Here is a 6000-nt window from a genome sequence, read left to right on the forward strand (position 1 = left end):
AACCCCCAAAATCAACAATTAGAGTCTCAATTTCCACAAAATGCTGTAAGAACTATGCACTTCATTAGAAAATGCCAAGTACAGTTTTGTAATGTATCTGAAAGAGCTAGTGGGGAGGTTCCATCGCTGTCGGAGTTTGGAGGTGTTGCCTGAGGGGTGCTTGGTCAAGAAGCCATTCTCCCTTCCATACATTCCCCATGCCCCCCCTCCTGTGGGAATTTTCCACAGTTCTGGGTCAGACGAGGCCTGAGCAAGTCCTGGGGCAGCACAGGGAATGTAGTAGTAACTTAATAACTTTGTGTGGTGACAGATGGTTACTGGACTCACTGTGCTGATCGCATTGTAAGGTATATACATGTCGAGTCACTGGGTCATACACCTGAAACTAATACAATATTGTACGTCAATTGTACTTTAATTAGAAAAAATCTTGGAGCCCGAAGCAGTATCCCTCCCGCAGGTTGGTTGGCCAGCAACCTACTTCCTGCCGCCAGCTTGGGCTTCATGAGATGGCAGTGAGGAGACCGGACACCGATTCAGTTTCCCTGGGGTTCTCCAGGGCTGAAACAAATCAGGACTTGCTCCCGCAGAGATTCCAGGCTTCATCCAGGAGTAGTACCTCTCTGCCCCTCCTACCCAGCCCTACCCCTGGGAATTTTCTTGCTAGTTTGGAGACAAAAGCAAATTTGTTTAATAAGAGTGTATCTGACTCTGATTTACATCTACACTAGTGACTGTTGAATTTCACATCACTTTTTAAGTTCACCCTAGTCACCGCCTCTCTGCAAAGCGCACGTGTAGCTGCCTGGACTGGGCAGAGGTCCCTGGTTACAAGGAAGAAGTGGGTGGAGCATAGCGGGCAGGAAAGCACAGCACGTGGAACCGTGAAATAGCATCTCACCACACACTTCGGCACTAAACTGGAAACTCTCTGCTTCAGCTTTTTAAAAAAAATTTTCAACAGACTTCATAGCTGCCCCACCCACAAAATATGCTTGTTATTTCCTTTTTAAAACACATAAATATATACAAATGTGAAATACATTTGTCGTATCGGTTAACTCTCTAAAGAAAAGAAAAGCTTCTATTTTACTTAACTTGGTCAGGGTGCATTTCATATGAGAAACAAAAACCCACTTGAAACACCTTAAGCAGAAAGCAAGAGCAGAGGGAGAGACGGAGAGAGAGAAATCAGACCGGTGGAGCGCAGCCGACGGATCTGCTCTCTTTGGTCAGGCGCCCGCCCCTACTGCACGCACTACAGTGAGGGGGAGGCTAAGTCATGGCTGCAGGGACGGGCAGGGTGCAAAGGATTAGTGCGTGCATGCGTGTGTGTGTGTGTGTGTGTGTGTGTGTGTGTGTGTGTGTGTGTGGCAGGGGAATTCTCACAGAGGATGTGAGTTTGGTAGGTATCCCCCCAAAAAACTACCAGTGCCTCTGTTTTGTACTAGGAGTCTTTTGGCCTAAGTTCTAGCCTTATAATGACTAAATTTCCATCACAATTTCTAACCCATTTTATTTTTTGCTAAAATTAGTGAAAGAAAGACATTGAGATGCATTGAGAGAAAGATATGGAATCACAGCTTAGCTGTTCTGTGTGTGTCTATCTCATTCACAAATAGCCCAATTGACTGAATAGTACTTCCTTCAAAAAAAAAAGGCTATCTAGATGATTTTCACTAAATAAGCAAAGCAGTTTTATTTCTAGACTTATTCATTATTCTAACATGACAAAATATTTCTATCCTTTCTGTCACTCACATCACAGCACACCGGTGGCCAAACCCGTAGGGATAAAAAGAGCCATGGAGCCAAATGGCCTAAGAAGAGATTGCTCTGATCATGTTTACAAACACACATTTCTATGCAACATGCTGACATCAAGTTTTCTTATCTCCCTTATGCCTTGCTTCCAGCTATCCTGAGAATCACAGTAAGTTCTTTATCTCGGGAGACACACGAAAGATCAATAGCCACACCTTTACCTTATTCCACGTCTGGCTGAATTCAGCTTCAGGGACTGACTTACCATGGGCATTCCTGCCCCTAGTTACTTCCTGGAGAAGGGATATGAACTCAGAAAGTCCCAGCCATGGGATTTAAGGCGACAGCTCTCCTAGACTCATCCAAGGGGTGTTTGGCTTGTGATGTAGTCCTGCAGCATGTACACAGAGTGTCTCATTTTTGGAGGATTCTTAAAACAAATGTTTTTCCAGTCGTAGTATTAGAATGTGTTGTTCTTCTCCCAAAGAACTGTTGTTTTTCTGTGTGTTTCGATGGGTGGTGCTGTCACCCTCTCTACTTCAGTCATGGAAAGGCTTAAAGCCACATCTGTGGCCCACTCACTGAGATGTCTCGGATTTTTAAGGTGCATGTTGTATCCTGGTAACTAGCTTTATTCCTGGGTTGGTTTTGGGTTTTGATGCTTTCCAAAATTATAAAAATCATCTTCCTATCTCTACTTCTATTTTATCATCTTTTTCTGAATTGCATACTACTTTATAAGTTGCTTTAGGTTTTTTTTAGAACAAGATGGGATCTAAATTTCACTAATCTAAATCTTTCTATCATCCTAGGACTCTAAGAGTGTCAATGTAAGAAATGTCCAAACCTATAGAGAATTTTTATAAAAGTTATTTGAGTCGAACTGATGACCTATGCCAGGGATCAAGATCTCAAGTGCTCCAGAGAACAACAGGTTTTCAGTTTCTTTTATGGTTATGAAGTTCAGGAGGGGATGTAAGGAAGACTGGAGAAGGCAAGACATGTATGGCATTATAGGATAGTTAACAAGACTATGTGCTCTCTTGAGGGTTAATATCCCCTTTGGGAGCTATTACCTCTGTTATTTCAAAGGCAGGTTAACCTAGATGCACAAGAACAATGGACAGGGCTTACCCAAACCTTTCTTTAAAGAAGTTACAGGCCTGGGGCCTGTAGCCATGGTGGGTGACCAGCCACCATGACCTGTCCAGTTAGAAATATATGATCAGATCACCCTGTGAGGTTCCTTTCCATAAAACCCCTTTTTTCATTCACAGAGCATAAAGAGAAATATAAAAAAAATAACCTGATCCTCAAAATACTTTTGCTGTAAATCAATTCTGTTCTGTCCGCTGCTGAATCCCCAGTCCCTGTGCTAAGCATCTGATAAATATTTGCTGCATGACTATGGCCAGTTTTCAATCCTTCCTTCTGTCCCAGAGACCTGACTGCTTCTGATCTTTCTGAAGTCCCTAAACTCTGTTCCCTTCCTAACATCTTGAATGTGACCTTCCCCTCAGTTTCCACCTAACCATCACCCTAATGGTTACCCCTCTCGGAGGGACTGGTTATTTTGAGACATAAGTTCCATTGTGCTCCCACATCTTCCCAATCCAGTAACTGCCCACAATACTAAGAGAAAATGCTAATGCTGGTTCTAATGAGTGAGTCAAATGACTTATAAGATATCAATTAAGCTTCAACCTTGCCCTACAGGAAAGGGACATACAGGGCATGGCCCCTGCTCTTAGAACTTAAATCCATTTCCTAAAATCACAGAAACTGTACTGCCACTAAAATGTAGATTGTTTTCTCAGTAAGTGAATTCAAGTTGAACCAGCTTGTGGGAGTGGGAAAAAGACTGGATTCAAGCTCAAACCCCGCCCCTCACCAGTTCTGTAATGCTGGGGCATCATCGAATTTTTCCTGACTGTGTTTACTTATCTGCAACTAATCTAAATGCCCCCAGATTTCCCAGTAAGATGAACATAGATCACAATCATACTCCGTTTAATTTGCAAAATTTTATAACTCGCAGTAGATGGCCCTCTGCCAAATTGAGAACCAAGGCATTGTTCCCACCTCTGCCCTCTCCCCCAGTCCCTCCCACTTCATTCTGGGAGTTTCTAAGTCCTGTTTCCTTAGGAACAAGTCTGTCCACACCAACGCAGCTCACAGCTTACCTGGCTCTGAGGCTTCTGTGAGGAGGCTGATTTCCCAAGGCAAAGGGACTGCTCCCCGGGAGATGCTCTGCAACCCTAAGGTTCCAGAATACATGGAGGTCTACGACAGAGAGGGAGTGGGATGGAGAAGAGCCCCTCCCCAACTCTGTCACACTCTTGATCATCTGTGCCCTCAACTAACCTTGTCTGTGTCTGGCTTGTCACGTATCTCCAAGAAGGTTCAGAAACAGACCTACAGGCTTAGTGAGACACAAATGTCACATGCTTGCATTCTCTTCTGTCACAAGTCCCTCTCTTGTCTCCTCTCCTCTCCTCCCCTCTCCTCTCCTCCCCTCTCCTCTCCTCTCCTCTCCTCTCCTCTCCTCTCCTCTCCTCTCCTCTCCTCTCCTCTCCTCTCCTCCCCTCTCCTCTCCTCCCCTCTTCTCCTCTTCTCCTCTCTCCTCTCTCCTCTCTCCTCTCCTCTCCTCTCCTCTCCTCTCCTCTCCTCTCCTCTCCCCTCCCTCCCTCCCCTCCCTCCCTCCCCTCCCTCCCCTCCCCTCCCCTCCTCTCCTCTCCTCTCCCTCTCTCTTCCCCTCCCCTCCCCTCTCAACTCCTCTCCTCTCCAGGTACCCAACCACAGAATTTCCTTCTCCAACACAAAAGGAGCTACCTCATGCTTATCTTCTCTTGTCAATGTCTTATCAATGTATCCAGAAAGGTCTGGGATCAAATCCACAGCTGGATTATCCACTACGTGAAAAATGATCCATCCAAAAAATCTCTACAGCCTATAAACAGCTAAAACAGCCTATAAACAAAAGAATCCAGCACTCCCTCAAGAGCACGGTTTCCCCAGGCAGCGCAGAGCACCACTGGGAGCACCGACTCTGGACACACAGCATGAGCAGAGGCTACCCGGGCCTGTCATCAACTGGCGGCCCCACACCATGCACGTTTGGGGGTCTGTTCTCTGCAGGACCTGCCATGCAGAACAAGGAGGCAAGGAAATGGACAGTCAGTATTTTTAGCCCTTGGTATTCCTTACTCATCTAATATTTGAGGTTCTTTCCCTTTTTTTCATCTTCCTTTGTATTAGTACTACTTTCCATTTTTCTTTAAGCAGTGAAAGGTTCACATCACATTTTTTAAATGGCTCACTTTAGAAATTGAGAGTTTCTGTGTAGGAAAACTTGGGGGCTTTCCAAACCTGCTCCATGCTCAGAAACTTCAAAGCTCTACCTTCAGCACCTTGTGAATTGCAAATCCTCCAGAGTCCAAGCCCAATTAATCACTGCCTCCAGCTGAGGTATCATCCCTGCACCTGTTAAAGGCAGGGAGGACATTGTTGGCATAGCCTGGCGTAGCAGGCTGACAGAACCGGAGGAAAGCATATGCAAAGCTGATTTAGATTTAACCTTACAGGCTGGCCAGGGAGAGGTGCTCAGTGTCCTGGGGAGGCCAACTCTAGAGGCTGCACAGCAGAGGCAGCACAGATCCTGGGGAGAGGCCTGTGTACTGGGAGTTTCTCCAACAGATCACAGAAGGGAAATGGCAAAGTTAGATTCACATGACAGAAGAACACCATGCTGGGGCCTGTTGAGGGATAGGAACAGTCAGGTCCACCAACAAGGACGTTTTACAGAAACTCACCCAGGAGACAAAAACAGTCCGGGAGGGGAGAGTCAGTTCAGGGAGGGGAGGCATGCAGAAATATCTACGAAGAAAAATAGTCATAATTTGGTCATTGATCAAATGTGTAAAGTGAGGGGTAGCTGTCTTTGCTGTATTCAGACTTGAATTCAGTTCTATACTGAAGTCGCTCTCCCCCACTGTAATCATTTGCATAAAATCTCCCTTGTCATTTTTAACAAGTCTCTGGTGAGAACTTTTTCTTTCACACCACAGAAAAGCCACCTAAATGCTATGAAGAGAGTGAGGAGTGAGAAGACAGAATGTAGGACTCGAGTTCTAGAGGTGGGACCCACAGCAGGAGGTCTAACTGCTTAAGAGGTGTTACGGAACAAGGAGAAATAGCCAGGTAAATATGAGACGTCGGGGCTTCTGTCTCCAAATC

This window comes from Artibeus jamaicensis, unplaced genomic scaffold, assembly GCF_021234435.1.
Source record: "Artibeus jamaicensis isolate MK-2021 breed Jamaican fruit bat unplaced genomic scaffold, CSHL_Jam_final contig_466, whole genome shotgun sequence".
Lineage (NCBI taxonomy): Eukaryota > Metazoa > Chordata > Mammalia > Chiroptera > Phyllostomidae > Artibeus > Artibeus jamaicensis.